The 23,678-nt window shown below is 63.6% G+C and overlaps 4 non-coding genes across 4 annotated transcripts; all 4 read right to left on the bottom strand.

Moving 5' to 3' along the window:
* Positions 1-919: 919 nt before the first annotated feature.
* On the bottom strand, positions 920-1,038 carry LOC131870908 (5S ribosomal RNA). The gene has a single exon (XR_009369209.1). It is a non-coding gene; the product is annotated as a 5S ribosomal RNA (ribosomal RNA).
* A 5,916-nt stretch (positions 1,039-6,954) lies between these two features.
* Positions 6,955-7,073, bottom strand: LOC131870907 (5S ribosomal RNA). The gene has a single exon (XR_009369208.1). It is a non-coding gene; the product is annotated as a 5S ribosomal RNA (ribosomal RNA).
* A 5,989-nt stretch (positions 7,074-13,062) lies between these two features.
* On the bottom strand, positions 13,063-13,181 carry LOC131870906 (5S ribosomal RNA). The gene has a single exon (XR_009369207.1). It is a non-coding gene; the product is annotated as a 5S ribosomal RNA (ribosomal RNA).
* A 5,989-nt stretch (positions 13,182-19,170) lies between these two features.
* Positions 19,171-19,289, bottom strand: LOC131870905 (5S ribosomal RNA). The gene has a single exon (XR_009369206.1). It is a non-coding gene; the product is annotated as a 5S ribosomal RNA (ribosomal RNA).
* Positions 19,290-23,678: the final 4,389 nt, after the last annotated feature.

The following is a 23,678-nucleotide window of genomic DNA, read 5'->3' as shown; positions in this document are numbered from 1 at the left end:
TGCGCACCTTCGCCAGGGTGCGCACCTTGATGCGCACGCCTTGGCTGGGCTGCGCACCTTGGTGGGCGCCATGGTGCGCACCTTTCGTGCGCTCCAAGGTGCGCACGAAGTCGGAGCTCGGTTTGCCCCGGGTGCGCACCTTGGTGGGCGCCATGGTGCACTCCGAGGTGCCCAAGATTGGTGCGCACCAAGGAGCGCTCCGAAGTGCGCTCCAAGGTGCGCAGGTGCGCGCGAAGTCGAAAGTTGGGTTAATTGTCCGGTTTGCCTCGGGTGCGCACCTTGCGTGCACCTTCGCCAGGGTGGGCGCCTTGGTGCGCACACCTTGGCTGGGCTGCGCACCCGGGCGCGCACACCTTGGCACCCGCGTTTCCTTCATTTTAAATTTTTTTTTTTTACAATCTCTCAAGTGGGAAATTCTATAATCTCAACTTTTTTTGCCTTTTCAGGAAACTTTTGAATGGAGCGCATCATTGGTGCGCTCCGAAGTGTGCTCCAAGGTGCGCACCTCTGGTGTGCTCCAAAGCTCTCTCTAGCTGCGTGCACCTGCCCCGGCCGCGCACCCGGCCCCGCCCAGCTTCGCTCACCTGTCCCGGGCGTCTGGTGCGGAACCTTAGAGTAAGAAACATCACCGTGCACCTTGGCCAACGTGCGCGACTCGACCGAGCGCGCACTGGCCGAGGTGCACACCGATTTCACCTGGGTGCGCGCGCAGCACCTCGGGCGCACCGGGGTGCGCGCACAACGCCCGGGTTGCACCGTGGCCTGTGTGCTCGGGGCGCCTCGGGTGCGCGCTCGGTGTCGCCCCCGCGCGCGCGGTAGTGCGGGCAGCGCACCCCGGCCCGGCCCGGCCCCGACGAGAACGCAAACGGGCAAAAGGTTTATTCAAATAGCATTGCGACGCCCGGCGAAAAACTAAAAAAGGGTGCAACACCGGGACTTCCCGGGAGGTCACCCATCCCAGTACTACTCCGGCCCAAGCGCGCTTAACTGCGGAGTTCTGATGGGATCCGGTGCACTAACGCTGGTATGATCGCACCCGTTATGAGCTTGTCGCAGTGTGTACTTAGCAAACCGCGACCCACGTGCGAATCCACCCCGGCCACCCACCCCCGTCGAGGTGCACACCCTCCCTCGCGAAGTGCGCCCCGTTCGCCAAGTGTGAGCCCTGCCCGGGTGCGCGCACCTTGCTAGGGCGTCGGGTGTGCACCCGGCCCGGCCTACGTGCGTGCACCTGGACGGGGCGTCGTGTGCGTGCAGTGTCCCGTCTGCAACGCGGTGCCCACACACCACCTCGGGCGCAACGACCTGCGCTCACATGTGGGCCGAGTGCACCTTGGTGCATGTTCGGGGCGCCTCGGGTGCACGCTCGATCTTGCCCCGGTGCACCAAGGCGCTCGGTTTGCCCCGGGTGCGCACTTGGTGCAAGGTGGGCACCCAAAATAGGGATCAAGCACCAAAACACAAGTTTCGGGATGCAAAATGGGACCCAAGGACCACAAATGCGTTCCAAGACCCATGATGGGTCCACGAGAACAAAAATGTGTTCCGAGACTTAATAAACAAATATTGGGTTTTAGGAGAAGAAACATGCTCTGATGCCCAAAACGAGAATCGACCCCGAAAAGGCCACAGGCCAAAAGTGGGATGCGAGACAAAAAAAAATGGGACCCGAGGACCAAAATTGGGTTCCCAGGTCGAAGACAGGGCAACCGGACAAGAAACGACCTCTAAGGCTCGAAATGAGTCCCGACGACTAAAACTTGACAAGAAGCACCCATCAGGCACCCAACTCGACACCCATGGGATGCCGACCCACCCGGGCTTCCACCTAGCACACCTTGGCACCCACCCACCCTCGCACCCAACCTCGCACCCAACTTAGCACCTTTGAACCCACATTGGCACTCACCCTGACCCTGGCACCTTGGAACCCACATTGGCACTCACCTTGACCCTGGCACCCACCTTTGCACTCACCTTGGGACCCACCCTGGCTCCCACCTCGGCACCCACCCAGACACCCACCTTGGTTCCTTGGCACCCACCTTGGATCCTTGGCACCCACCCCGACACCCACCTTGGCACGCAACTTGGCTACTTGCCACCCACCTTGGCTCCTTGACGCCCACCCCGACAACCACCCCGTGACCTACCCTGGCTAGGGTTGGTGCACACCCACCCTGGTGCCCACCTTGGCACCCACCCCATGACCCACCTTGGCACGCACCTTAGTACCCACCCCGTTACCCACCCTAGGACCCACCCCGTGACCCACCTTGGCCAGGGTGGGTGCCTTGGTGCGCACAACTTGCCTGGGCTGCACACCAGGGCGGGCTCAAGATGGCACCCGCGTTCCGTTTTTTTCACTATCTTTCAAAACGGAAATTTTAAAATCTCGTTTTTTTTTTTTTTTTGCCTTTTCTGGAAATTAGTGAAGGCAGCGCATCAAAGGTGCGCAATGCTGGTGCGAACCCGGGAGCGCTCCGATGTGTGCTCCAAGGTGCGGCGTGCACGAAGTCCGAGCCCGGCTTGCCCCGGGTGCGCACCTCGCGTGCACCTTCGCCGGGGTGAGCACCTTGGCTGGGTTGCGCGCCCTGGTGCGCACCAAGGAGCGCTCTGAAGTGTGCTCCAAGGTGCGGCGTGCACGAAGTCGGAGCTCGGTTTGCCCCGGGTGTGCACCTCGGGTGCGCACCTCGCGTGCACCTTCGCTGCGGTGGGCACCTTGGCTGGGTTGCGCGCCTTGGTGGGCACCATGCAGTGCACGAAGTCGGAGCCCGGTTTGCCCCGGGCGCGCACCTCCGCCAGGGTGGGCACCTTGGTGCGCACAACTTGCCTGGGCTGCGCACCAGGAAGGGCTCAAGATGGCACCCGCGTTCCGTTTTTTTCACTATCTTTCAGAACGGAAATTTTAAAATATCGTTTTTTTTTGCCTTTTCTGGAAATTAGTGAAGGCAGCGCATCAAAGGTGCGCAACGCTGGTGCGAACCTGGGAGCGCTCCGATGTGTGCTCCAAGGTGCGGCGTGCACGAAGTCGGAGCCCGGTTTGCCCCGGGTGCGCCCTGGTGGGCACCATGGTGCGCACCAAGGAGCGCTCCGAAGTGTGCTCCAAGGTGCGGCCTGCACGAAGTCGGAGCCCGGTTTGCCCCGGGTGTGCACCGCGGGTGGGCACCTTGGTGCGCATGCCTTGCCTGGGCTGCGCACCAGGGCGGGCTCAAGATGGCACCCGCGTTCCGTTTTTTTCACTATCTTTCAAAACGGAAATTTTAAAATCTCATTTTTTTTTGCCTTTTCTGGAAATTAGTGAAGGCAGCACATCAAAGGTGCGCACCTCGCTGCCCACCACGGTGCGCAACGCCGGTGGGCACCCGGGAGTGCTTCGAAGTGTGCTCCAAGGTGCTGCGTGCACGTTGTCGGAGCCCGGTTTGCCCCGGGTGCGCACCTCGCGTGCACCTTCGTCGGGGTGGGCACCTTGGCTGGGTTTGCCCCGGCTGCGCTCCGAAGCGGGGTTATTGGAGCGCCGCCTCTTTTTTTGTCGGAGCGTTTGGTGGGGTTTCTCGCATTGGCTCTTCCCAGGCCCGGTTGCCACCCTGGCGCGCACGAAGTCGGAAGTAGGGTTAATTGCCCGGGTGCGCACCTTTGCCAGGGTGGGCACCTTACCTGGGCTGTGCACCCGGGCGGGCTCAAGATGGCACCCGCGTTCCGTTTTTTTCACTATCTTTCAAAACGGAAATTTTAAAATCTCCTCTTTTTTTTGCCTTTTCTGGAAATTAGTGAAGGCAGCGCATCAAAGGTGCGCACCTCGCTGCCCACCTTGGTGTGCTCTGAGGTGCGCACCCGGGAGCGCTACGAAGTGTGCTCCAAGGTGCGGCGTGCACGTTGTCGGAGCCCGGTTTGCCCCGGGTGCGCACCTCGCCTGCACCTTGGCCGGGGTGGGCACCCTGGCTGGGTTTGCCCAGGGTGCGCTCCGAAGCGGGGTTACTGGAGCGCCCCCTCTTTTTTTGTCAGAGCGTTTGGTGGGGTTTCTCGCATTGGCTCTTCCCAGGCCCGGTTGTTGGGTGCGCTCCCACCCTGGCGCGCGCGAAGTTGGAAGTTGGGTTAATTGCCCGGGCGCGCACCTTCGCCAGGGTGGGCACCTTGGTGCGCACACCTTGGCTGGGCTGCGCACCAGGGCGGGCTCAAGATGGCACCAGCATTCCCTTTTTCTCACTATCTTTCAAAACGGAAATTTTAAAATCTCGTTTTCTTTTGCCTTTTATGGAAATTAGTGAAGGCATCGCATCAAAGGTGCGCACCTCGCTGCCCACCTTGGTGTGCTCCGAGGTGCCCACCACGGTGCGCTCCGAGGTGCCCACCACGGTGCGCAACGCCGGTGCGAACCCGGGAGCGCCCCGATGTGTGCTCCAAGGTGCGGCGTGCACGAAGCCGGACCCCGGTTTGCCCCGGGTGCGCACCTCGCGTGCACCTTGGTGCGCACACCTTGGCTGGGTTGCGCGGCCTGGTGGGCACCATGGTGCGCACCAAGGAGCGCTCCGAAGTGTGCTCCAAGGTGCGGCGTGCACGAAGTCCTAGCCCGGTTTGCCCCGGGTGCGCACCTTCGCCGCGGTGGGCACCATGGCGTGCACGAAGTCGGAGCCCGGTTTGCCCCGGGTGCGCACCTCGCGTGCACCTTCGCCGGGGTGGGCACCTCGGCTGGGTTGCGCGCCCTGGTGCGCACCAAGGAGCGCTCCGAAGTGTGCTCCAAGGTGCGGCGTGCACGAAGTCGGAGCCCGGTTTGCCCCGGGTGCGCACCTTCGCCGCGGTGGGCACCCTGGTGCGCACCATGGCGTGCACGAAGTCGGAGCCCGGTTTGCCCCGGGTGCGCACCTCGCGTGCACCTTCGGCGGGGTTGCGCGCCCTGGTGCGCACCAAGGAGCGCTCCGAAGTGTGCTCCAAGGTGCGGCGTGCACGAAGTCGGAGCCCGGTTTGCCCCGGGTGCGCACCTCGCGTGCACCTTCGGCGGGGTTGCGCGCCCTGGTGGGCACCATGGTGCGCACCAAGGAGCGCTCCGAAGTGTGCTCCAAGGTGCGGCGTGCACGAAGTCGGAGCCCGGTTTGCCCCGGGTGCGCACCTCGCGTGCACCTTCGCCGCGGTGGGCACCATGGCGTGCACGAAGTCGGAGCCCGGTTTGCCCCGGGTGCGCACCTCGCGTGCACCTTCGCCGGGGTGGGCACCTCGGCTGGGTTGCGCGCCCTGGTGCGCACCAAGGAGCGCTCCGAAGTGTGCTCCAAGGTGCGGCGTGCACGAAGTCGGAGCCCGGTTTGCCCCGGGTGCGCACCTCGCGTGCACCTTCGCCGCGGTGGGCACCATGGCGTGCACGAAGTCGGAGCCCGGTTTGCCCCGGGTGCGCACCCCGCGTGCACCTTCGCCGGGGTGGGCACCTCGGCTGGGTTGCGCGCCCTGGTGCGCACCAAGGAGCGCTCCGAAGTGTGCTCCAAGGTGCGGCGTGCACGAAGTCGGAGCCCGGTTTGCCCCGGGTGCGCACCTCGCGTGCACCTTCGCCGCGGTGGGCACCTTGGCTGGGTTGGGCACCATTGAGCGCTCCGAAGTGTGCTCCAAGGTGCGCACCATGGCCCTCCAAGGTGCGCAGCATGGCGTGCACGAAGTCGGAGCCCGGTTTGCCCCGGGTGCGCACCTCGCGTGCACCTTCGCCAGGGTGGGCACCTCGGTGCGCACACCTTCTCAATGTTTTCTTGCCTTTTCTGGAAATTGGTGAAGGCAGCGCATCAAAGGTGCGCACCTCGGTGTGCTCCGAGGTGCGAACCCGAGAGCGCTCCGAGGTGCCCACGAAGTCGAAAGTCGGGTTAATTGCATTGTTTTCCCCGGGTGCGCTCCGAGGTGCGCAACATCGGTGCGCACCAAGGAGGGCTCCGAAGTGTGCTCCAAGGTGCGCACGATTCGGAGCTCGGTTTGCCCGGGGTGCGCACACCTTGGCTGGGTTGCGCACCCTTTGTGCGCTCCAAGGTGCGCACGAAGTCGGAGCTCGGTTTGCCCCGGGTGCGCACCTTCGCCAGGGTGCGCACCTTGATGCGCACGCCTTGGCTGGGCTGCGCACCTTGGTGGGCGCCATGGTGCGCACCTTTCGTGCGCTCCAAGGTGCGCACGAAGTCGGAGCTCGGTTTGCCCCGGGTGCGCACCTTGGTGGGCGCCATGGTGCACTCCGAGGTGCCCAAGATTGGTGCGCACCAAGGAGCGCTCCGAAGTGCGCTCCAAGGTGCGCAGGTGCGCGCGAAGTCGAAAGTTGGGTTAATTGTCCGGTTTGCCTCGGGTGCGCACCTTGCGTGCACCTTCGCCAGGGTGGGCGCCTTGGTGCGCACACCTTGGCTGGGCTGCGCACCCGGGCGCGCACACCTTGGCACCCGCGTTTCCTTCATTTTAAATTTTTTTTTTTTACAATCTCTCAAGTGGGAAATTCTATAATCTCAACTTTTTTTGCCTTTTCAGGAAACTTTTGAATGGAGCGCATCATTGGTGCGCTCCGAAGTGTGCTCCAAGGTGCGCACCTCTGGTGTGCTCCAAAGCTCTCTCCAGCTGCGTGCACCTGCCCCGGCCGCGCACCCGGCCCCGCCCAGCTTCGCTCACCTGTCCCGGGCGTCTGGTGCGGAACCTTAGAGTAAGAAACATCACCGTGCACCTTGGCCAACGTGCGCGACTCGACCGAGCGCGCACTGGCCGAGGTGCACACCGATTTCACCTGGGTGCGCGCGCAGCACCTCGGGCGCACCGGGGTGCGCGCACAACGCCCGGGTTGCACCGTGGCCTGTGTGCTCGGGGCGCCTCGGGTGCGCGCTCGGTGTCGCCCCCCGCGCGCGCGGTAGTGCGGGCAGCGCACCCCGGCCCGGCCCGGCCCCGACGAGAACGCAAACGGGCAAAAGGTTTATTCAAATAGCATTGCGACGCCCGGCGAAAAACTAAGAAAGGGTGCAACACCGGGACTTCCCGGGAGGTCACCCATCCCAGTACTACTCCGGCCCAAGCGCGCTTAACTGCGGAGTTCTGATGGGATCCGGTGCACTAACGCTGGTATGATCGCACCCGTTATGAGCTTGTCGCAGTGTGTACTTAGCAAACCGCGACCCACGTGCGAATCCACCCCGGCCACCCACCCCCGTCGAGGTGCACACCCTCCCTCGCGAAGTGCGCCCCGTTCGCCAAGTGTGAGCCCTGCCCGGGTGCGCGCACCTTGCTAGGGCGTCGGGTGTGCACCCGGCCCGGCCTACGTGCGTGCACCTGGACGGGGCGTCGTGTGCGTGCAGTGTCCCGTCTGCAACGCGGTGCCCACACACCACCTCGGGCGCAACGACCTGCGCTCACATGTGGGCCGAGTGCACCTTGGTGCATGTTCGGGGCGCCTCGGGTGCACGCTCGATCTTGCCCCGGTGCACCAAGGCGCTCGGTTTGCCCCGGGTGCGCACTTGGTGCAAGGTGGGCACCCAAAATAGGGATCAAGCACCAAAACACAAGTTTCGGGATGCAAAATGGGACCCAAGGACCACAAATGCGTTCCAAGACCCATGATGGGTCCACGAGAACAAAAATGTGTTCCGAGACTTAATAAACAAATATTGGGTTTTAGGAGAAGAAACATGCTCTGATGCCCAAAACGAGAATCGACCCCGAAAAGGCCACAGGCCAAAAGTGGGATGCGAGACAAAAAAAAATGGGACCCGAGGACCAAAATTGGGTTCCCAGGTCGAAGACAGGGCAACCGGACAAGAAACGACCTCTAAGGCTCGAAATGAGTCCCGACGACTAAAACTTGACAAGAAGCACCCATCAGGCACCCAACTCGACACCCATGGGATGCCGACCCACCCGGGCTTCCACCTAGCACACCTTGGCACCCACCCACCCTCGCACCCAACCTCGCACCCAACTTAGCACCTTTGAACCCACATTGGCACTCACCCTGACCCTGGCACCTTGGAACCCACATTGGCACTCACCTTGACCCTGGCACCCACCTTTGCACTCACCTTGGGACCCACCCTGGCTCCCACCTCGGCACCCACCCAGACACCCACCTTGGTTCCTTGGCACCCACCTTGGATCCTTGGCACCCACCCCGACACCCACCTTGGCACGCAACTTGGCTACTTGCCACCCACCTTGGCTCCTTGACGCCCACCCCGACAACCACCCCGTGACCTACCCTGGCTAGGGTTGGTGCACACCCACCCTGGTGCCCACCTTGGCACCCACCCCATGACCCACCTTGGCACGCACCTTAGTACCCACCCCGTTACCCACCCTAGGACCCACCCCGTGACCCACCTTGGCCAGGGTGGGTGCCTTGGTGCGCACAACTTGCCTGGGCTGCACACCAGGGCGGGCTCAAGATGGCACCCGCGTTCCGTTTTTTTCACTATCTTTCAAAACGGAAATTTTAAAATCTCGTTTTTTTTTTTTTTTTGCCTTTTCTGGAAATTAGTGAAGGCAGCGCATCAAAGGTGCGCAATGCTGGTGCGAACCCGGGAGCGCTCCGATGTGTGCTCCAAGGTGCGGCGTGCACGAAGTCCGAGCCCGGCTTGCCCCGGGTGCGCACCTCGCGTGCACCTTCGCCGGGGTGAGCACCTTGGCTGGGTTGCGCGCCCTGGTGCGCACCAAGGAGCGCTCTGAAGTGTGCTCCAAGGTGCGGCGTGCACGAAGTCGGAGCTCGGTTTGCCCCGGGTGTGCACCTCGGGTGCGCACCTCGCGTGCACCTTCGCTGCGGTGGGCACCTTGGCTGGGTTGCGCGCCTTGGTGGGCACCATGCAGTGCACGAAGTCGGAGCCCGGTTTGCCCCGGGCGCGCACCTCCGCCAGGGTGGGCACCTTGGTGCGCACAACTTGCCTGGGCTGCGCACCAGGAAGGGCTCAAGATGGCACCCGCGTTCCGTTTTTTTCACTATCTTTCAGAACGGAAATTTTAAAATATCGTTTTTTTTTGCCTTTTCTGGAAATTAGTGAAGGCAGCGCATCAAAGGTGCGCAACGCTGGTGCGAACCTGGGAGCGCTCCGATGTGTGCTCCAAGGTGCGGCGTGCACGAAGTCGGAGCCCGGTTTGCCCCGGGTGCGCCCTGGTGGGCACCATGGTGCGCACCAAGGAGCGCTCCGAAGTGTGCTCCAAGGTGCGGCCTGCACGAAGTCGGAGCCCGGTTTGCCCCGGGTGTGCACCGCGGGTGGGCACCTTGGTGCGCATGCCTTGCCTGGGCTGCGCACCAGGGCGGGCTCAAGATGGCACCCGCGTTCCGTTTTTTTCACTATCTTTCAAAACGGAAATTTTAAAATCTCATTTTTTTTTGCCTTTTCTGGAAATTAGTGAAGGCAGCGCATCAAAGGTGCGCACCTCGCTGCCCACCACGGTGCGCAACGCCGGTGGGCACCCGGGAGTGCTTCGAAGTGTGCTCCAAGGTGCTGCGTGCACGTTGTCGGAGCCCGGTTTGCCCCGGGTGCGCACCTCGCGTGCACCTTCGTCGGGGTGGGCACCTTGGCTGGGTTTGCCCCGGCTGCGCTCCGAAGCGGGGTTATTGGAGCGCCGCCTCTTTTTTTGTCGGAGCGTTTGGTGGGGTTTCTCGCATTGGCTCTTCCCAGGCCCGGTTGCCACCCTGGCGCGCACGAAGTCGGAAGTAGGGTTAATTGCCCGGGTGCGCACCTTTGCCAGGGTGGGCACCTTACCTGGGCTGTGCACCAGGGCGGGCTCAAGATGGCACCCGCGTTCCGTTTTTTTCACTATCTTTCAAAACGGAAATTTTAAAATCTCCTCTTTTTTTTGCCTTTTCTGGAAATTAGTGAAGGCAGCGCATCAAAGGTGCGCACCTCGCTGCCCACCTTGGTGTGCTCTGAGGTGCGCACCCGGGAGCGCTACGAAGTGTGCTCCAAGGTGCGGCGTGCACGTTGTCGGAGCCCGGTTTGCCCCGGGTGCGCACCTCGCCTGCACCTTGGCCGGGGTGGGCACCCTGGCTGGGTTTGCCCAGGGTGCGCTCCGAAGCGGGGTTACTGGAGCGCCCCCTCTTTTTTTGTCAGAGCGTTTGGTGGGGTTTCTCGCATTGGCTCTTCCCAGGCCCGGTTGTTGGGTGCGCTCCCACCCTGGCGCGCGCGAAGTTGGAAGTTGGGTTAATTGCCCGGGCGCGCACCTTCGCCAGGGTGGGCACCTTGGTGCGCACACCTTGGCTGGGCTGCGCACCAGGGCGGGCTCAAGATGGCACCAGCATTCCCTTTTTCTCACTATCTTTCAAAACGGAAATTTTAAAATCTCGTTTTCTTTTGCCTTTTATGGAAATTAGTGAAGGCATCGCATCAAAGGTGCGCACCTCGCTGCCCACCTTGGTGTGCTCCGAGGTGCCCACCACGGTGCGCTCCGAGGTGCCCACCACGGTGCGCAACGCCGGTGCGAACCCGGGAGCGCCCCGATGTGTGCTCCAAGGTGCGGCGTGCACGAAGCCGGACCCCGGTTTGCCCCGGGTGCGCACCTCGCGTGCACCTTGGTGCGCACACCTTGGCTGGGTTGCGCGGCCTGGTGGGCACCATGGTGCGCACCAAGGAGCGCTCCGAAGTGTGCTCCAAGGTGCGGCGTGCACGAAGTCCTAGCCCGGTTTGCCCCGGGTGCGCACCTTCGCCGCGGTGGGCACCATGGCGTGCACGAAGTCGGAGCCCGGTTTGCCCCGGGTGCGCACCTCGCGTGCACCTTCGCCGGGGTGGGCACCTCGGCTGGGTTGCGCGCCCTGGTGCGCACCAAGGAGCGCTCCGAAGTGTGCTCCAAGGTGCGGCGTGCACGAAGTCGGAGCCCGGTTTGCCCCGGGTGCGCACCTTCGCCGCGGTGGGCACCCTGGTGCGCACCATGGCGTGCACGAAGTCGGAGCCCGGTTTGCCCCGGGTGCGCACCTCGCGTGCACCTTCGGCGGGGTTGCGCGCCCTGGTGCGCACCAAGGAGCGCTCCGAAGTGTGCTCCAAGGTGCGGCGTGCACGAAGTCGGAGCCCGGTTTGCCCCAGGTGCGCACCTCGCGTGCACCTTCGGCGGGGTTGCGCGCCCTGGTGGGCACCATGGTGCGCACCAAGGAGCGCTCCGAAGTGTGCTCCAAGGTGCGGCGTGCACGAAGTCGGAGCCCGGTTTGCCCCGGGTGCGCACCTCGCGTGCACCTTCGCCGCGGTGGGCACCATGGCGTGCACGAAGTCGGAGCCCGGTTTGCCCCGGGTGCGCACCTCGCGTGCACCTTCGCCGCGGTGGGCACCATGGCGTGCACGAAGTCGGAGCCCGGTTTGCCCCGGGTGCGCACCTCGCGTGCACCTTCGCTGGGGTGGGCACCTCGGCTGGGTTGCGCGCCCTGGTGCGCACCAAGGAGCGCTCCGAAGTGTGCTCCAAGGTGCGGCGTGCACGAAGTCGGAGCCCGGTTTGCCCCGGGTGCGCACCTCGCGTGCACCTTCGCCGCGGTGGGCACCATGGCGTGCACGAAGTCGGAGCCCGGTTTGCCCCGGGTGCGCACCCCGCGTGCACCTTCGCCGGGGTGGGCACCTCGGCTGGGTTGCGCGCCCTGGTGCGCACCAAGGAGCGCTCCGAAGTGTGCTCCAAGGTGCGGCGTGCACGAAGTCGGAGCCCGGTTTACCCCGGGTGCGCACCTCGCGTGCACCTTCGCCGCGGTGGGCACCTTGGCTGGGTTGGGCACCATTGAGCGCTCCGAAGTGTGCTCCAAGGTGCGCACCATGGCCCTCCAAGGTGCGCAGCATGGCGTGCACGAAGTCGGAGCCCGGTTTGCCCCGGGTGCGCACCTCGCGTGCACCTTCGCCAGGGTGGGCACCTCGGTGCGCACACCTTCTCAATGTTTTCTTGCCTTTTCTGGAAATTGGTGAAGGCAGCGCATCAAAGGTGCGCACCTCGGTGTGCTCCGAGGTGCGAACCCGAGAGCGCTCCGAGGTGCCCACGAAGTCGAAAGTCGGGTTAATTGCATTGTTTTCCCCGGGTGCGCTCCGAGGTGCGCAACATCGGTGCGCACCAAGGAGGGCTCCGAAGTGTGCTCCAAGGTGCGCACGATTCGGAGCTCGGTTTGCCCGGGGTGCGCACACCTTGGCTGGGTTGCGCACCCTTTGTGCGCTCCAAGGTGCGCACGAAGTCGGAGCTCGGTTTGCCCCGGGTGCGCACCTTCGCCAGGGTGCGCACCTTGATGCGCACGCCTTGGCTGGGCTGCGCACCTTGGTGGGCGCCATGGTGCGCACCTTTCGTGCGCTCCAAGGTGCGCACGAAGTCGGAGCTCGGTTTGCCCCGGGTGCGCACCTTGGTGGGCGCCATGGTGCACTCCGAGGTGCCCAAGATTGGTGCGCACCAAGGAGCGCTCCGAAGTGCGCTCCAAGGTGCGCAGGTGCGCGCGAAGTCGAAAGTTGGGTTAATTGTCCGGTTTGCCTCGGGTGCGCACCTTGCGTGCACCTTCGCCAGGGTGGGCGCCTTGGTGCGCACACCTTGGCTGGGCTGCGCACCCGGGCGCGCACACCTTGGCACCCGCGTTTCCTTCATTTTAAATTTTTTTTTTTTACAATCTCTCAAGTGGGAAATTCTATAATCTCAACTTTTTTTGCCTTTTCAGGAAACTTTTGAATGGAGCGCATCATTGGTGCGCTCCGAAGTGTGCTCCAAGGTGCGCACCTCTGGTGTGCTCCAAAGCTCTCTCCAGCTGCGTGCACCTGCCCCGGCCGCGCACCCGGCCCCGCCCAGCTTCGCTCACCTGTCCCGGGCGTCTGGTGCGGAACCTTAGAGTAAGAAACATCACCGTGCACCTTGGCCAACGTGCGCGACTCGACCGAGCGCGCACTGGCCGAGGTGCACACCGATTTCACCTGGGTGCGCGCGCAGCACCTCGGGCGCACCGGGGTGCGCGCACAACGCCCGGGTTGCACCGTGGCCTGTGTGCTCGGGGCGCCTCGGGTGCGCGCTCGGTGTCGCCCCCGCGCGCGCGGTAGTGCGGGCAGCGCACCCCGGCCCGGCCCGGCCCCGACGAGAACGCAAACGGGCAAAAGGTTTATTCAAATAGCATTGCGACGCCCGGCGAAAAACTAAGAAAGGGTGCAACACCGGGACTTCCCGGGAGGTCACCCATCCCAGTACTACTCCGGCCCAAGCGCGCTTAACTGCGGAGTTCTGATGGGATCCGGTGCACTAACGCTGGTATGATCGCACCCGTTATGAGCTTGTCGCAGTGTGTACTTAGCAAACCGCGACCCACGTGCGAATCCACCCCGGCCACCCACCCCCGTCGAGGTGCACACCCTCCCTCGCGAAGTGCGCCCCGTTCGCCAAGTGTGAGCCCTGCCCGGGTGCGCGCACCTTGCTAGGGCGTCGGGTGTGCACCCGGCCCGGCCTACGTGCGTGCACCTGGACGGGGCGTCGTGTGCGTGCAGTGTCCCGTCTGCAACGCGGTGCCCACACACCACCTCGGGCGCAACGACCTGCGCTCACATGTGGGCCGAGTGCACCTTGGTGCATGTTCGGGGCGCCTCGGGTGCACGCTCGATCTTGCCCCGGTGCACCAAGGCGCTCGGTTTGCCCCGGGTGCGCACTTGGTGCAAGGTGGGCACCCAAAATAGGGATCAAGCACCAAAACACAAGTTTCGGGATGCAAAATGGGACCCAAGGACCACAAATGCGTTCCAAGACCCATGATGGGTCCACGAGAACAAAAATGTGTTCCGAGACTTAATAAACAAATATTGGGTTTTAGGAGAAGAAACATGCTCTGATGCCCAAAACGAGAATCGACCCCGAAAAGGCCACAGGCCAAAAGTGGGATGCGAGACAAAAAAAAATGGGACCCGAGGACCAAAATTGGGTTCCCAGGTCGAAGACAGGGCAACCGGACAAGAAACGACCTCTAAGGCTCGAAATGAGTCCCGACGACTAAAACTTGACAAGAAGCACCCATCAGGCACCCAACTCGACACCCATGGGATGCCGACCCACCCGGGCTTCCACCTAGCACACCTTGGCACCCACCCACCCTCGCACCCAACCTCGCACCCAACTTAGCACCTTTGAACCCACATTGGCACTCACCCTGACCCTGGCACCTTGGAACCCACATTGGCACTCACCTTGACCCTGGCACCCACCTTTGCACTCACCTTGGGACCCACCCTGGCTCCCACCTCGGCACCCACCCAGACACCCACCTTGGTTCCTTGGCACCCACCTTGGATCCTTGGCACCCACCCCGACACCCACCTTGGCACGCAACTTGGCTACTTGCCACCCACCTTGGCTCCTTGACGCCCACCCCGACAACCACCCCGTGACCTACCCTGGCTAGGGTTGGTGCACACCCACCCTGGTGCCCACCTTGGCACCCACCCCATGACCCACCTTGGCACGCACCTTAGTACCCACCCCGTTACCCACCCTAGGACCCACCCCGTGACCCACCTTGGCCAGGGTGGGTGCCTTGGTGCGCACAACTTGCCTGGGCTGCACACCAGGGCGGGCTCAAGATGGCACCCGCGTTCCGTTTTTTTCACTATCTTTCAAAACGGAAATTTTAAAATCTCGTTTTTTTTTTTTTTTTGCCTTTTCTGGAAATTAGTGAAGGCAGCGCATCAAAGGTGCGCAATGCTGGTGCGAACCCGGGAGCGCTCCGATGTGTGCTCCAAGGTGCGGCGTGCACGAAGTCCGAGCCCGGCTTGCCCCGGGTGCGCACCTCGCGTGCACCTTCGCCGGGGTGAGCACCTTGGCTGGGTTGCGCGCCCTGGTGCGCACCAAGGAGCGCTCTGAAGTGTGCTCCAAGGTGCGGCGTGCACGAAGTCGGAGCTCGGTTTGCCCCGGGTGTGCACCTCGGGTGCGCACCTCGCGTGCACCTTCGCTGCGGTGGGCACCTTGGCTGGGTTGCGCGCCTTGGTGGGCACCATGCAGTGCACGAAGTCGGAGCCCGGTTTGCCCCGGGCGCGCACCTCCGCCAGGGTGGGCACCTTGGTGCGCACAACTTGCCTGGGCTGCGCACCAGGAAGGGCTCAAGATGGCACCCGCGTTCCGTTTTTTTCACTATCTTTCAGAACGGAAATTTTAAAATATCGTTTTTTTTTGCCTTTTCTGGAAATTAGTGAAGGCAGCGCATCAAAGGTGCGCAACGCTGGTGCGAACCTGGGAGCGCTCCGATGTGTGCTCCAAGGTGCGGCGTGCACGAAGTCGGAGCCCGGTTTGCCCCGGGTGCGCCCTGGTGGGCACCATGGTGCGCACCAAGGAGCGCTCCGAAGTGTGCTCCAAGGTGCGGCCTGCACGAAGTCGGAGCCCGGTTTGCCCCGGGCGTGCACCGCGGGTGGGCACCTTGGTGCGCATGCCTTGCCTGGGCTGCGCACCAGGGCGGGCTCAAGATGGCACCCGCGTTCCGTTTTTTTCACTATCTTTCAAAACGGAAATTTTAAAATCTCATTTTTTTTTGCCTTTTCTGGAAATTAGTGAAGGCAGCGCATCAAAGGTGCGCACCTCGCTGCCCACCACGGTGCGCAACGCCGGTGGGCACCCGGGAGTGCTTCGAAGTGTGCTCCAAGGTGCTGCGTGCACGTTGTCGGAGCCCGGTTTGCCCCGGGTGCGCACCTCGCGTGCACCTTCGTCGGGGTGGGCACCTTGGCTGGGTTTGCCCCGGCTGCGCTCCGAAGCGGGGTTATTGGAGCGCCGCCTCTTTTTTTGTCGGAGCGTTTGGTGGGGTTTCTCGCATTGGCTCTTCCCAGGCCCGGTTGCCACCCTGGCGCGCACGAAGTCGGAAGTAGGGTTAATTGCCCGGGTGCGCACCTTTGCCAGGGTGGGCACCTTACCTGGGCTGTGCACCAGGGCGGGCTCAAGATGGCACCCGCGTTCCGTTTTTTTCACTATCTTTCAAAACGGAAATTTTAAAATCTCCTCTTTTTTTTGCCTTTTCTGGAAATTAGTGAAGGCAGCGCATCAAAGGTGCGCACCTCGCTGCCCACCTTGGTGTGCTCTGAGGTGCGCACCCGGGAGCGCTACGAAGTGTGCTCCAAGGTGCGGCGTGCACGTTGTCGGAGCCCGGTTTGCCCCGGGTGCGCACCTCGCCTGCACCTTGGCCGGGGTGGGCACCCTGGCTGGGTTTGCCCAGGGTGCGCTCCGAAGCGGGGTTACTGGAGCGCCCCCTCTTTTTTTGTCAGAGCGTTTGGTGGGGTTTCTCGCATTGGCTCTTCCCAGGCCCGGTTGTTGGGTGCGCTCCCACCCTGGCGCGCGCGAAGTTGGAAGTTGGGTTAATTGCCCGGGCGCGCACCTTCGCCAGGGTGGGCACCTTGGTGCGCACACCTTGGCTGGGCTGCGCACCAGGGCGGGCTCAAGATGGCACCAGCATTCCCTTTTTCTCACTATCTTTCAAAACGGAAATTTTAAAATCTCGTTTTCTTTTGCCTTTTATGGAAATTAGTGAAGGCATCGCATCAAAGGTGCGCACCTCGCTGCCCACCTTGGTGTGCTCCGAGGTGCCCACCACGGTGCGCTCCGAGGTGCCCACCACGGTGCGCAACGCCGGTGCGAACCCGGGAGCGCCCCGATGTGTGCTCCAAGGTGCGGCGTGCACGAAGCCGGACCCCGGTTTGCCCCGGGTGCGCACCTCGCGTGCACCTTGGTGCGCACACCTTGGCTGGGTTGCGCGGCCTGGTGGGCACCATGGTGCGCACCAAGGAGCGCTCCGAAGTGTGCTCCAAGGTGCGGCGTGCACGAAGTCCTAGCCCGGTTTGCCCCGGGTGCGCACCTTCGCCGCGGTGGGCACCATGGCGTGCACGAAGTCGGAGCCCGGTTTGCCCCGGGTGCGCACCTCGCGTGCACCTTCGCCGGGGTGGGCACCTCGGCTGGGTTGCGCGCCCTGGTGCGCACCAAGGAGCGCTCCGAAGTGTGCTCCAAGGTGCGGCGTGCACGAAGTCGGAGCCCGGTTTGCCCCGGGTGCGCACCTTCGCCGCGGTGGGCACCCTGGTGCGCACCATGGCGTGCACGAAGTCGGAGCCCGGTTTGCCCCGGGTGCGCACCTCGCGTGCACCTTCGGCGGGGTTGCGCGCCCTGGTGCGCACCAAGGAGCGCTCCGAAGTGTGCTCCAAGGTGCGGCGTGCACGAAGTCGGAGCCCGGTTTGCCCCGGGTGCGCACCTCGCGTGCACCTTCGGCGGGGTTGCGCGCCCTGGTGGGCACCATGGTGCGCACCAAGGAGCGCTCCGAAGTGTGCTCCAAGGTGCGGCGTGCACGAAGTCGGAGCCCGGTTTGCCCCGGGTGCGCACCTCGCGTGCACCTTCGCCGCGGTGGGCACCATGGCGTGCACGAAGTCGGAGCCCGGTTTGCCCCGGGTGCGCACCTCGCGTGCACCTTCGCCGCGGTGGGCACCATGGCGTGCACGAAGTCGGAGCCCGGTTTGCCCCGGGTGCGCACCTCGCGTGCACCTTCGCTGGGGTGGGCACCTCGGCTGGGTTGCGCGCCCTGGTGCGCACCAAGGAGCGCTCCGAAGTGTGCTCCAAGGTGCGGCGTGCACGAAGTCGGAGCCCGGTTTGCCCCGGGTGCGCACCTCGCGTGCACCTTCGCCGCGGTGGGCACCATGGCGTGCACGAAGTCGGAGCCCGGTTTGCCCCGGGTGCGCACCCCGCGTGCACCTTCGCCGGGGTGGGCACCTCGGCTGGGTTGCGCGCCCTGGTGCGCACCAAGGAGCGCTCCGAAGTGTGCTCCAAGGTGCGGCGTGCACGAAGTCGGAGCCCGGTTTACCCCGGGTGCGCACCTCGCGTGCACCTTCGCCGCGGTGGGCACCTTGGCTGGGTTGGGCACCATTGAGCGCTCCGAAGTGTGCTCCAAGGTGCGCACCATGGCCCTCCAAGGTGCGCAGCATGGCGTGCACGAAGTCGGAGCCCGGTTTGCCCCGGGTGCGCACCTCGCGTGCACCTTCGCCAGGGTGGGCACCTCGGTGCGCACACCTTCTCAATGTTTTCTTGCCTTTTCTGGAAATTGGTGAAGGCAGCGCATCAAAGGTGCGCACCTCGGTGTGCTCCGAGGTGCGAACCCGAGAGCGCTCCGAGGTGCCCACGAAGTCGAAAGTCGGGTTAATTGCATTGTTTTCCCCGGGTGCGCTCCGAGGTGCGCAACATCGGTGCGCACCAAGGAGGGCTCCGAAGTGTGCTCCAAGGTGCGCACGATTCGGAGCTCGGTTTGCCCGGGGTGCGCACACCTTGGCTGGGTTGCGCACCCTTTGTGCGCTCCAAGGTGCGCACGAAGTCGGAGCTCGGTTTGCCCCGGGTGCGCACCTTCGCCAGGGTGCGCACCTTGATGCGCACGCCTTGGCTGGGCTGCGCACCTTGGTGGGCGCCATGGTGCGCACCTTTCGTGCGCTCCAAGGTGCGCACGAAGTCGGAGCTCGGTTTGCCCCGGGTGCGCACCTTGGTGGGCGCCATGGTGCACTCCGAGGTGCCCAAGATTGGTGCGCACCAAGGAGCGCTCCGAAGTGCGCTCCAAGGTGCGCAGGTGCGCGCGAAGTCGAAAGTTGGGTTAATTGTCCGGTTTGCCTCGGGTGCGCACCTTGCGTGCACCTTCGCCAGGGTGGGCGCCTTGGTGCGCACACCTTGGCTGGGCTGCGCACCCGGGCGCGCACACCTTGGCACCCGCGTTTCCTTCATTTTAAATTTTTTTTTTTTACAATCTCTCAAGTGGGAAATTCTATAATCTCAACTTTTTTTGCCTTTTCAGGAAACTTTTGAATGGAGCGCATCATTGGTGCGCTCCGAAGTGTGCTCCAAGGTGCGCACCTCTGGTGTGCTCCAAAGCTCTCTCCAGCTGCGTGCACCTGCCCCGGCCGCGCACCCGGCCCCGCCCAGCTTCGCTCACCTGTCCCGGGCGTCTGGTGCGGAACCTTAGAGTAAGAAACATCACCGTGCACCTTGGCCAACGTGCGCGACTCGACCGAGCGCGCACTGGCCGAGGTGCACACCGATTTCACCTGGGTGCGCGCGCAGCACCTCGGGCGCACCGGGGTGCGCGCACAACGCCCGGGTTGCACCGTGGCCTGTGTGCTCGGGGCGCCTCGGGTGCGCGCTCGGTGTCGCCCCCGCGCGCGCGGTAGTGCGGGCAGCGCACCCCGGCCCGGCCCGGCCCCGACGAGAACGCAAACGGGCAAAAGGTTTATTCAAATAGCATTGCGACGCCCGGCGAAAAACTAAAAAAGGGTGCAACACCGGGACTTCCCGGGAGGTCACCCATCCCAGTACTACTCCGGCCCAAGCGCGCTTAACTGCGGAGTTCTGATGGGATCCGGTGCACTAACGCTGGTATGATCGCACCCGTTATGAGCTTGTCGCAGTGTGTACTTAGCAAACCGCGACCCACGTGCGAATCCACCCCGGCCACCCACCCCCGTCGAGGTGCACACCCTCCCTCGCGAAGTGCGCCCCGTTCGCCAAGTGTGAGCCCTGCCCGGGTGCGCGCACCTTGCTAGGGCGTCGGGTGTGCACCCGGCCCGGCCTACGTGCGTGCACCTGGACGGGGCGTCGTGTGCGTGCAGTGTCCCGTCTGCAACGCGGTGCCCACACACCACCTCGGGCGCAACGACCTGCGCTCACATGTGGGCCGAGTGCACCTTGGTGCATGTTCGGGGCGCCTCGGGTGCACGCTCGATCTTGCCCCGGTGCACCAAGGCGCTCGGTTTGCCCCGGGTGCGCACTTGGTGCAAGGTGGGCACCCAAAATAGGGATCAAGCACCAAAACACAAGTTTCGGGATGCAAAATGGGACCCAAGGACCACAAATGCGTTCCAAGACCCATGATGGGTCCACGAGAACAAAAATGTGTTCCGAGACTTAATAAACAAATATTGGGTTTTAGGAGAAGAAACATGCTCTGATGCCCAAAACGAGAATCGACCCCGAAAAGGCCACAGGCCAAAAGTGGGATGCGAGACAAAAAAAAATGGGACCCGAGGACCAAAATTGGGTTCCCAGGTCGAAGACAGGGCAACCGGACAAGAAACGACCTCTAAGGCTCGAAATGAGTCCCGACGACTAAAACTTGACAAGAAGCACCCATCAGGCACCCAACTCGACACCCATGGGATGCCGACCCACCCGGGCTTCCACCTAGCACACCTTGGCACCCACCCACCCTCGCACCCAACCTCGCACCCAACTTAGCACCTTTGAACCCACATTGGCACTCACCCTGACCCTGGCACCTTGGAACCCACATTGGCACTCACCTTGACCCTGGCACCCACCTTTGCACTCACCTTGGGACCCACCCTGGCTCCCACCTCGGCACCCACCCAGACACCCACCTTGGTTCCTTGGCACCCACCTTGGATCCTTGGCACCCACCCCGACACCCACCTTGGCACGCAACTTGGCTACTTGCCACCCACCTTGGCTCCTTGACGCCCACCCCGACAACCACCCCGTGACCTACCCTGGCTAGGGTTGGTGCACACCCACCCTGGTGCCCACCTTGGCACCCACCCCATGACCCACCTTGGCACGCACCTTAGTACCCACCCCGTTACCCACCCTAGGACCCACCCCGTGACCCACCTTGGCCAGGGTGGGTGCCTTGGTGCGCACAACTTGCCTGGGCTGCACACCAGGGCGGGCTCAAGATGGCACCCGCGTTCCGTTTTTTTCACTATCTTTCAAAACGGAAATTTTAAAATCTCGTTTTTTTTTTTTTTTTGCCTTTTCTGGAAATTAGTGAAGGCAGCGCATCAAAGGTGCGCAATGCTGGTGCGAACCCGGGAGCGCTCCGATGTGTGCTCCAAGGTGCGGCGTGCACGAAGTCCGAGCCCGGCTTGCCCCGGGTGCGCACCTCGCGTGCACCTTCGCCGGGGTGAGCACCTTGGCTGGGTTGCGCGCCCTGGTGCGCACCAAGGAGCGCTCTGAAGTGTGCTCCAAGGTGCGGCGTGCACGAAGTCGGAGCTCGGTTTGCCCCGGGTGTGCACCTCGGGTGCGCACCTCGCGTGCACCTTCGCTGCGGTGGGCACCTTGGCTGGGTTGCGCGCCTTGGTGGGCACCATGCAGTGCACGAAGTCGGAGCCCGGTTTGCCCCGGGCGCGCACCTCCGCCAGGGTGGGCACCTTGGTGCGCACAACTTGCCTGGGCTGCGCACCAGGAAGGGCTCAAGATGGCACCCGCGTTCCGTTTTTTTCACTATCTTTCAGAACGGAAATTTTAAAATATCGTTTTTTTTTGCCTTTTCTGGAAATTAGTGAAGGCAGCGCATCAAAGGTGCGCAACGCTGGTGCGAACCTGGGAGCGCTCCGATGTGTGCTCCAAGGTGCGGCGTGCACGAAGTCGGAGCCCGGTTTGCCCCGGGTGCGCCCTGGTGGGCACCATGGTGCGCACCAAGGAGCGCTCCGAAGTGTGCTCCAAGGTGCGGCCTGCACGAAGTCGGAGCCCGGTTTGCCCCGGGTGTGCACCGCGGGTGGGCACCTTGGTGCGCATGCCTTGCCTGGGCTGCGCACCAGGGCGGGCTCAAGATGGCACCCGCGTTCCGTTTTTTTCACTATCTTTCAAAACGGAAATTTTAAAATCTCATTTTTTTTTGCCTTTTCTGGAAATTAGTGAAGGCAGCACATCAAAGGTGCGCACCTCGCTGCCCACCACGGTGCGCAACGCCGGTGGGCACCCGGGAGTGCTTCGAAGTGTGCTCCAAGGTGCTGCGTGCACGTTGTCGGAGCCCGGTTTGCCCCGGGTGCGCACCTCGCGTGCACCTTCGTCGGGGTGGGCACCTTGGCTGGGTTTGCCCCGGCTGCGCTCCGAAGCGGGGTTATTGGAGCGCCGCCTCTTTTTTTGTCGGAGCGTTTGGTGGGGTTTCTCGCATTGGCTCTTCCCAGGCCCGGTTGCCACCCTGGCGCGCACGAAGTCGGAAGTAGGGTTAATTGCCCGGGTGCGCACCTTTGCCAGGGTGGGCACCTTACCTGGGCTGTGCACCCGGGCGGGCTCAAGATGGCACCCGCGTTCCGTTTTTTTCACTATCTTTCAAAACGGAAATTTTAAAATCTCCTCTTTTTTTTGCCTTTTCTGGAAATTAGTGAAGGCAGCGCATCAAAGGTGCGCACCTCGCTGCCCACCTTGGTGTGCTCTGAGGTGCGCACCCGGGAGCGCTACGAAGTGTGCTCCAAGGTGCGGCGTGCACGTTGTCGGAGCCCGGTTTGCCCCGGGTGCGCACCTCGCCTGCACCTTGGCCGGGGTGGGCACCCTGGCTGGGTTTGCCCAGGGTGCGCTCCGAAGCGGGGTTACTGGAGCGCCCCCTCTTTTTTTGTCAGAGCGTTTGGTGGGGTTTCTCGCATTGGCTCTTCCCAGGCCCGGTTGTTGGGTGCGCTCCCACCCTGGCGCGCGCGAAGTTGGAAGTTGGGTTAATTGCCCGGGCGCGCACCTTCGCCAGGGTGGGCACCTTGGTGCGCACACCTTGGCTGGGCTGCGCACCAGGGCGGGCTCAAGATGGCACCAGCATTCCCTTTTTCTCACTATCTTTCAAAACGGAAATTTTAAAATCTCGTTTTCTTTTGCCTTTTATGGAAATTAGTGAAGGCATCGCATCAAAGGTGCGCACCTCGCTGCCCACCTTGGTGTGCTCCGAGGTGCCCACCACGGTGCGCTCCGAGGTGCCCACCACGGTGCGCAACGCCGGTGCGAACCCGGGAGCGCCCCGATGTGTGCTCCAAGGTGCGGCGTGCACGAAGCCGGACCCCGGTTTGCCCCGGGTGCGCACCTCGCGTGCACCTTGGTGCGCACACCTTGGCTGGGTTGCGCGGCCTGGTGGGCACCATGGTGCGCACCAAGGAGCGCTCCGAAGTGTGCTCCAAGGTGCGGCGTGCACGAAGTCCTAGCCCGGTTTGCCCCGGGTGCGCACCTTCGCCGCGGTGGGCACCATGGCGTGCACGAAGTCGGAGCCCGGTTTGCCCCGGGTGCGCACCTCGCGTGCACCTTCGCCGGGGTGGGCACCTCGGCTGGGTTGCGCGCCCTGGTGCGCACCAAGGAGCGCTCCGAAGTGTGCTCCAAGGTGCGGCGTGCACGAAGTCGGAGCCCGGTTTGCCCCGGGTGCGCACCTTCGCCGCGGTGGGCACCCTGGTGCGCACCATGGCGTGCACGAAGTCGGAGCCCGGTTTGCCCCGGGTGCGCACCTCGCGTGCACCTTCGGCGGGGTTGCGCGCCCTGGTGCGCACCAAGGAGCGCTCCGAAGTGTGCTCCAAGGTGCGGCGTGCACGAAGTCGGAGCCCGGTTTGCCCCGGGTGCGCACCTCGCGTGCACCTTCGGCGGGGTTGCGCGCCCTGGTGGGCACCATGGTGCGCACCAAGGAGCGCTCCGAAGTGTGCTCCAAGGTGCGGCGTGCACGAAGTCGGAGCCCGGTTTGCCCCGGGTGCGCACCTCGCGTGCACCTTCGCCGCGGTGGGCACCATGGCGTGCACGAAGTCGGAGCCCGGTTTGCCCCGGGTGCGCACCTCGCGTGCACCTTCGCCGGGGTGGGCACCTCGGCTGGGTTGCGCGCCCTGGTGCGCACCAAGGAGCGCTCCGAAGTGTGCTCCAAGGTGCGGCGTGCACGAAGTCGGAGCCCGGTTTGCCCCGGGTGCGCACCTCGCGTGCACCTTCGCCGCGGTGGGCACCATGGCGTGCACGAAGTCGGAGCCCGGTTTGCCTCGGGTGCGCACCCCGCGTGCACCTTCGCCGGGGTGGGCACCTCGGCTGGG

Source organism: Cryptomeria japonica, unplaced genomic scaffold (assembly GCF_030272615.1).
Source record: "Cryptomeria japonica unplaced genomic scaffold, Sugi_1.0 HiC_scaffold_357, whole genome shotgun sequence".
Taxonomy (NCBI): Eukaryota; Viridiplantae; Streptophyta; class Pinopsida; order Cupressales; family Cupressaceae; genus Cryptomeria; species Cryptomeria japonica.
This window is presented reverse-complemented; position numbering and strand designations above follow the sequence as displayed.